Here is an 8,559-nt window from a genome sequence, read left to right as displayed (position 1 = left end):
GAACTGGGTTTAGCCCAAACAATTAAATATGTCCATACTAGCCATGAAACAGTTTAAGAAGCTTTAATATTTTCCCTACATCCACACAGATACAAACCATTTCAATTTCAATGACCTCTGGGTACCTGTCTTATACTACCTGCTATAGTTCAAAAAAAGCAATGGGAATCTGGGAGATTTTGAAAGGCATGGTGGGATCATAATAGGAGAACTAGCTGAACTGTTTCAGCTCGTCCACATTGGTTAGACTGAACCAATTCATAGACCCGCTGGAATAATAATCTACTCCAAAATGGTTCTTAGGAATGCATTGTAAATGGGGTTCAGCACTGTTATGAGTGGAGGTGATATGTTTTCCAAGTATTCTAGGGAGTTAGAATAGTTCTTTATATCGTAAATTTCTCTTGGGTAGACAAGGCTTCAATGACTTCACAGATGATTGGGGTGGAATGGACATTCCCAGGACTCCTGACTTTATAGGCTGTAGCCCAGATTCTTATCTGATTTGTACTAGTATAAATCCAGTATAATACCACTAAAATGAAAGGCATTACTCCAGATTTCTATCAACCTCTACCAAATGAGATCAGAGTCTGGCCTAAATGTTTGGATTAGTCACTGTATGTTTAATCATTATGGACCATATTCTGTCATCCTTATTCATCTGCAAGTAGTCCCACAAAAATGAGTTAATCAATCAATACTATACTTAATACCCTAGTATTTAATACCCTTTTCATGCAACCTGAGATCATATCAACCATTTGGCTGTAACTGAACATCATGGCTGCCCTCTTAATCTTATTATTTGGTAGCATTAATGTCCTCCTGTCAGCACAGGAAAAAAAATGTACCCCTTGGGTACAACAACTCATCACAGAGAGTAAGTGAAGGCAAAATGTACTTTTTTTATTTTGGAATTGCATAGCAAACCTATAAAATAACATGACAGTAACAAACTAATTAATCCCCCTTTGGATTAATCAGGAACAATAAAATGTATGGATGACATTGGAAATTTTTAAAAAAATCCCACAAAGTTTAGATTTTCCAAGGGAGTTAAACATTTAACATTATCTTTCCCTATTCTTAATTATTCTTTATATGTATTATACTAGTGCCTAAGAGCCCTAGTCATGGAGCAGAAGCTCCGTGTGCTAGGCGCTGTACAATCACAGAAAAAAAGACGCAAAGAGCCTACAATCTAAGTATAGAACAAGAGACATCAGATGGATACAGACAGATGAGGGAGTACAAGCATAAGAGGAGCAGAATTTGGATCAACATCCTGTTCAGAATGGAATTCTCCATCTTGACCATGTATCTGAACTAAGTTAACACCTTTATTATAACACTATTTTAAGATATCCTAACACAACTTATTTTGGATTCTTAGGACTTTTCAGTCTATTCATTTTTTTTAAACAGATATGCTTTTGTTAAAGAAACAAAACTCTTGTTTGAAATATTTCCATTAATTTAAAAAAGGAAAGAAATCTTCAACTTTCTTTTGTAATTTAAGGAACAAAGACTTACTTCATATAAAGTGGAATATTTTGCAACATGCAAAATAAGGTAATGAAGAAAAAGCACCTGACATCTCTTAGCAAAGCTATCTATAGTTGGTTTATTTTTAGCTAATACAAAGAACTCAGAAGATTTCATCAGATTTTTAATGGAAAAGAAAATAATACCTCCCTTAAATGCCTATTTTCCCCCAACCCAGACAGATCAGTATATTGGATTCTATTTGTTATTTTTAGAACCTCTTGCCATCTCAGATGCCTACTAGCTAAATGCAATTAAACTATATATAGTGAGATGCTTTCACTACTTCTGAATACGCAATCACTTACTTTGACTATTTTAAAACAACTATTATCCAGGTGGAGAAAATAACTTCCTGTGCATACAAGGGCTCAGTTTCTTTGGATTTCGTGGTCTTAGTGTTAAAGTTGAAGAAAAATAGTTTTCAAAATTTAAATGTTTCTTTTTCTATTGCAAGCAATTGCACAGTCCCTTGTCATTCAAATTCATTTTACCCTCTAATGTGTCTATTTAAAATGCTGCAAAACAGCAACAATAGCTGTCATTTCCCAAGGAACATGGCATTTAGAATATCTTTAAAGAATGTATTGCATATGGTTATAAACATACCCGAATACAGTATTTAATTCTATTTATAGTTCTGACATATTGCATAAGGAGTCTAGTCTTCTATCACTGTGCAAAGTTGACATGCACATCAAGGGGAGAATAAAGCATTTACAAAAGGGAAAGCTACTTGATCTTCAAAGACTCTCAAAAAGCCACAAAACAATCACAGCATGATGTCCTGATAATGCATTGTTTACATTATGTCTTTGCATCATTATTTGAGATGGACCTTCTGTGCAAAATTGCAGGCCAGATTCAAATATCTGTCTGATTATCTGAGAGCATGTGAATCCTAGGACTTAGTTCAAGGCTATCTTTTATTATTGTGATGATTCTGTGCTATGGACACACAACATCATAGCATACTTCTGACCAAAAGCACCCCTGTATTCACACCCTACACACTATTTTAATAATCTTTGTACAAAATATGCCTTAAGGTATCATTTGAAAACTAATGACCTGTTGGTCAATATGGTAAAATGTATGTAGCAACTTTATATGTAAAGTTTTGAATTCCCCCTTAAGATATTGTTAGTACATGTTCAAACCCACACAGCCCTGACTAGACAAAATGCATTAAATATGTTTATCCTAAACAAAGGAATGTGTTTACCTCAATTTACAAATAAGTAGTAAATAGGGTCTTTGAGATAGCAAGAGAGGGAAATGGTAGGAGACCAGGCAAATCTGCATTTCAGCATACACAGGGGAGTAGGAAGAGCATGGAGCCATCTTCACCACCAGACTCCATGTCAGTTTTTTACTGTTTGAATAAACTTTGCGTTGAGTGGTATCCTCAGAAGAATCCAGTTCAGTGGGTGACTGGACTATCAAAGTAAGGGACAAAAACAACCCAAAGCATCTCTCTTTCTCTCTCACCTAAGATGAAAAAGGAACCAACCCTTTGCCTTTGAGGGAGATCCTGACCTAAGAATTTGGTCAGCAGCATTGTTGGGAATCTATGGTAAGAATTTTAGCTTGAACCAAGTCTAGTTTGTTAAGTTGTAGCTACTAGAAAGCGTTTTATCTTTAGTTCACCATTAACCATTTCTGACTTTAATACCTTTATACTTGTACTAACTTAAACCCTCTGTCTTTGTAGTTGAATAAACTTGTTTAATTTTTTAATCTAAACCAACTCAGTGCTATGTTTAAACTGAACTGTTTGGTAACTCCAGTTAAAGTAGCAAACTGTTGAATATTGATCCCTTACAAGAGCAATGGACCTCTAATATCTGAATTGCCTAGGACAGGGCTGGACAGTGCAGAACACATGTTTTTGGGAAAATTCAGGACTGGGGGTGTGTTGGGGTCATCCAACAAGTAGTAACCAAGTCTGATGGAAGCCAGAGTGTGATTGGCTGCTGGGGTCAAGGTTGCTGGACTGTAGATATAGCTGTAACTATACACAGACGCTCAGGGTGTGACCTGCATGCTGTTATGCTGGTTGCAAGCAGCCCAGGTTAAAGAGCTACAACACCAAAGCATTGTGAGGCACCCAGGGGTATGGAGCAGGCAGTGACACAACACCTCACTGGTCTGGATTTTACCCCAGAATGTAACAATATTGATTACAAATTGTCCAAGTAAGTGGTGTTTGCATCCAGATTATGTTTAGGCTGAGTCAAATTTATCATTGAGATTCACTGGGGCTAAAATCTCACAAGCTGTTTGTCATAACTATAAAGGGAAGGGTAACAGCCCTCCTGTGTACAATACTATAAAATCCCTCTGGACCAGAGACACCAAAATCCTTTTACCTGTAAAGGGTTAAGAAGCTCAGATAACCTGGCTGACACCTGACCCAAAGGATCAATAAGGGGACAAGATATTTTCAAATCTTGGTGGGGGGAAGGCTTTTATTTGTGCTCTTTGTTTTGGGGGTTGTTCACTCTTGGGACTAAGAGGGACCAGACATCAATCCATGCTCTCCAAATCTTTCTGAACAAGTTTCTCATATTTCAAACTTGTAAGTAACAGCCAGGCAAGGCGTGTTAGTTTTATCTTTGTTTCCTCAACTTGTAAATGTTCCTTTTGCTAGAGGGTTTACCTCTGTTTGCTGTGACTTTGAACCTAAGGCTAGAGGGTTTTTTTTTTAATTTATTTAATGGAGATATACCTATCTCATAGAACTGGAAGGGACCCTGAAAGGTCATCGAGTCCAGCCCCCTGCCTTCACTAGCAGGACCAAGTACTGATTTTGCCCCAGATCCCTAAGTGGCCCCCTCAAGGATTAAATTCACAACCCTGGGTTTAGCAGGCCAATGCCGAGCTATCCCCTCCCCCCAGTTCTTCTGGGCTCTTTAAATCTAATTACCCTGTAAAGTTATTTTCCATCCTGATTTTACAAAAATATTTACCTTTCTTTCTTTAATTAAAAGCCTTCTTTTTAAAAACCTAATTAATTTTTCCTTGTTTTATGATCCAAGGGGGTTAAATCTGAACTCATCAGGAATTGGTGGGGAGGCGGGAAGGAGGAGGAATGGTTAATTTCTCCTTGTTTTAAAATCCAAGGGTTTGAATCGGTGCTCACCAAAAAATTGGTGGAAAAGTCTCTCAGGGCTACCCAGGAAAGGGTTATAGTACTTGGGAGGGAAATATTCTGGGGGGAGGTAGACAAAGTTTCCCAAATAACTCATAAATAATTTGGGTGGTGGCAGCAAAACCAAATCTAAGCTGGTAGTTAAGCTTAAAGGTTCTCATGCAGGTCCCCACATCTGTACCCTAGCTGTTCTTGCAAGATTTCAGCCTCAAATGGCAGACATCTCCTTCTACAGGGAAAAGCTGCTCTTTGTGCCTGTCATTTGCTCAGTGATATTTTGTCTGAGTTAAACAGTGTGGGGAACACTTATGAACTGAGACCCCAAGTGACTGATTGATATCCCCTTCCACTCCATAACCCCTACAGAATCAACACCATCTAAAGAAAAAAAGAAAAGCCCTGTCCCAAGCACTAGGAAGGACCGGTATAAAGATCCCCAGCCATAGGTGCTCGACTCCCCCCCCCCCCCGGCTCCGCCCCTGCACTGCCCTCGCCCCACCACCGCCCTCACCCTGCCCCCATTCCACCCTCTTCCCCCAGGTCTCTGCCCCACCCCGCCTCTTCTCCACCTCCTCCTATGAGCCATGCTGGGGTGGGAAGTGCTGGTAGGGAGGGAGAGGAGTGGGGACGCAGTGCGCTCGGGGGGAGGGAAGAAGGAGGCGAGGAGGAGGGAGCTTGGCTGCCAGTGGGTGTGGAGCACCCACTAATTTTTCCCCGTGGCTACTCCACGGAGTTGGCACCTATATCCCCAGTTCCTTTCTGCGGCCCATTTAGGGAAGCTTTATGAATATGACCCTTCAGGTACACTGAACAACTCAAAGAGCTCTTAGCATGGGCCAGGATCTGGCCAATGAAGTGACACATAAGGGCTAAGTCTTTTTCTCCTCTGGCTCTGACGGTCATTGATGGAAATTGTTAGCCAAATTATTTACCTCAGAAAGAGGTAAAAACTAGATCTGATTGAGTAATGGTTTTCTATCCCGCAAGCATTTGAGATTTTTTCACATTTTTTCCTAGCCTGATTTGGAATGGAAAGTTGAAGTCTCAAAAGTGTTTGTGAAGTGAAAATCCAAAAAAAAAAAAAAAAGTATTAGGTCAATCGAAACATTTAGTTTCAGTAATTGCAAAATGTTTCTTTTCAATTTAGATCTTTTAAAATTATTTTTACTTCTTTAATATAAATTACATTTGTAAACAAAAAATCATTTTGAACCAAAAAATTGATTTATTTGTTTAGAAAAATGTAGAAATGAAACACTTCAAGAATATTGAAACTTTTTTTTCAAATTTTTTTAAATGAGAAATTTATTGACACTGAATCTTTCCTGTAAACATCTTTGGTTTGGATGAATTAGCATTTTCTGACCCCTCCCACCAAAAAAAGTTTTGTTGAAAAATTCCCAACCAGCGCTAGTAAAAATGTCACTGTGCACATGGGACCTTAACAGTTAAATCCCAGACATGGTTGTTTCCCTTCTAACAAAAGCTCTTGCCCAAGAGTAATGATTTTTATGAGTACACTGGCTTGTAGTAATGCTTTTTTGAACACAGAGATGTGGCCTGAAGAGGAACAATTGAGCTGTATGGAAACTATGCCCATCCTGTGAATGAGACTCTGGAGTCTGTTCCCCAAAAGTGGTGAACATTAGTGTCTTTAAAAGGGCTTGTAAAATCTAAGCACCACTGGGAAGGTTCCCAAATACATATTTAATTTAAAATTAATAAGACAGTTACTGCCTGTTAAATGAATAATTAAATATTAAAATGTGCTTATTGGGGTTGAACATAAGAGCTATTTGAAAGCTATCTACACAATCTATGATGGCTAATTTTCATCACACAGGATTTAATTAGGACTTAACATGCCCTACAGATCTTATTAAATGTAAACAGTTATGTTTAACAGTAAAGCTGAAGTACATGGTCCTAAAATATAGTATAGTAAAGTCTCTGTATATATTAAGAAAAACACACTGTACCCAGAACCTGTTTGGTTGAATTTAAAGGTTTATTGCTTTACCAAATTCCATTTAATTATTGTATATCAAAAGTAGAGAGGGATCCAAATCAAACCCTGGATCAGAACAATCAGGTACTTTGGGATGTTTGAAATCTGAACCTGGATAAGTATTTCACAGATTGAGGCATCTGTATTCAAACAAAGGTACAGTCATTAAGGAGATCTTGTGCTTACCGCTTCTGAGTAAGAGAAGCAGCGTGCGTGCGTAAGCGCGCAAGCAAGCGGGATGACACATGGCTTTTGGGGACCACTCAAATGGATGGGTATTTGAAGTTAGTTTCATGTAAACAACTGGCTTGGGAGGAGCCTCTCCCTGCTATGAGGTGTACTTGAAATTGTAATACCGCTCATGAGCATACCATTTTACATACATATATATTCATAACCAGTCTGCATACATATCTCATAATGACCATCAAATTCAGACCAATACAAGTTTTCATAAGAGACCTTACCTTGTTACCTGGGGTTCTTTCAACCCAAAGCTTTTGGTAACTTTACTCTGTGCGAGGTGGTGTCAGGAAATAAAACCAGGGAGACACGGCTGTCCGACCGATAGATGTCTGGCACAAACAGGACAACACAAAAGTACTTTCACTTAAAGCTAAACTTTACTTAGTCTCAAGCACTTACACACGTCTACAACAGGTTAGTAAAACACCCCCAACCCTCAATAATTACTGAAGTTGGCTGTGGCTCTCAAGTGGCACAGCGGCAGTCTTCCAATGGCCAATCTTCCATCTGCCAGTGGGGACCACAAGATATGTCCAGAGAGAGAGTCCTTGAAGAGTCCAACTACCCAAAACTTTCTTCCCTTATTTATTCGTTACAATAACACGTCACTCAAAGAAAACTTGTTAAGCAAGCAATTTCAAAGGTTAAGCAAGAGGTTTCCTTCTGACCATCAATTAGCCAGATGTGGTTTTTTTAGAGTTTGCATGCCTTGAGGCACTGACAGACACATCCCTGAGGGCACATATAGACAAGCTTCCTGCTTTCCTAAAATGCATATCTCAGCGATTTCAACAGAGATCACAGAGTAAAGTTACCAAGGATGCAGGGTCAAACTGCCCTTCCTGTGGCACCTAAACCCCCTCCCCTCCTGACTCAGTCAGGCTAAAGCTGCTGCATATGCCCACTTATGGCCTGCTAGCTTGGATACTTTAAGCAATAAGCAGTAGTGGTTCCGGCACATTACTGGTTTGCCAAGATCTCCCTGTACAATATGGCATATTTTCAAATACAATAACATTGTATGCAACCAATTGATTCAATTGCTTATTCTTTGGGATTCAGACCCCCTGTTCTCCCCTTGTGGTGTCTGGACCAATTGTCACAAGGGGACACAAAGGGGCACCAAGCAGGGTGTGCACACCCAGGCATAGAACACATTTCCCTCAGGGCTATCTGTGTAACAGCATGTAGGGGATGATTAGATGTAGGGGAAGGAAAAGGAAGGTTTGGGTCTGAAGTATTCACCTCTGACCCTTCTGTATTGTCACGGCGTGTGAGGTTTGTTAGGGCCACAGAATCTACTCCAGCCATTTGAGTAATGCTAACCCATATGTTCAAAAATCATGAGATTTTAAAACAATAAATTTTGGATTCTTTTTATTTGCCTTCTGGTTTTTGATCCTTTAGGGGTCATGTTTTCAAGCTTTCTCCACAACTGTGAAGGCTAGAAACTTATGTTTAAAAAGTAAACAAATAAAAGCTGACATTCTTATGTAATCTCCTATCTCCAAGTTCTTGGCTTTAAGAAAACAACATTCAAAATTGAGAGACATGTGAAAAACTCTTAAGAGTTGCCAACAAACACTCATACCCCATGCATACT

The sequence above is a fragment of the Chrysemys picta genome, chromosome 2, assembly GCF_011386835.1.
Source record: "Chrysemys picta bellii isolate R12L10 chromosome 2, ASM1138683v2, whole genome shotgun sequence".
In the NCBI taxonomy this organism is placed as follows: domain Eukaryota; kingdom Metazoa; phylum Chordata; order Testudines; family Emydidae; genus Chrysemys; species Chrysemys picta.
This window is presented reverse-complemented; position numbering follows the sequence as displayed.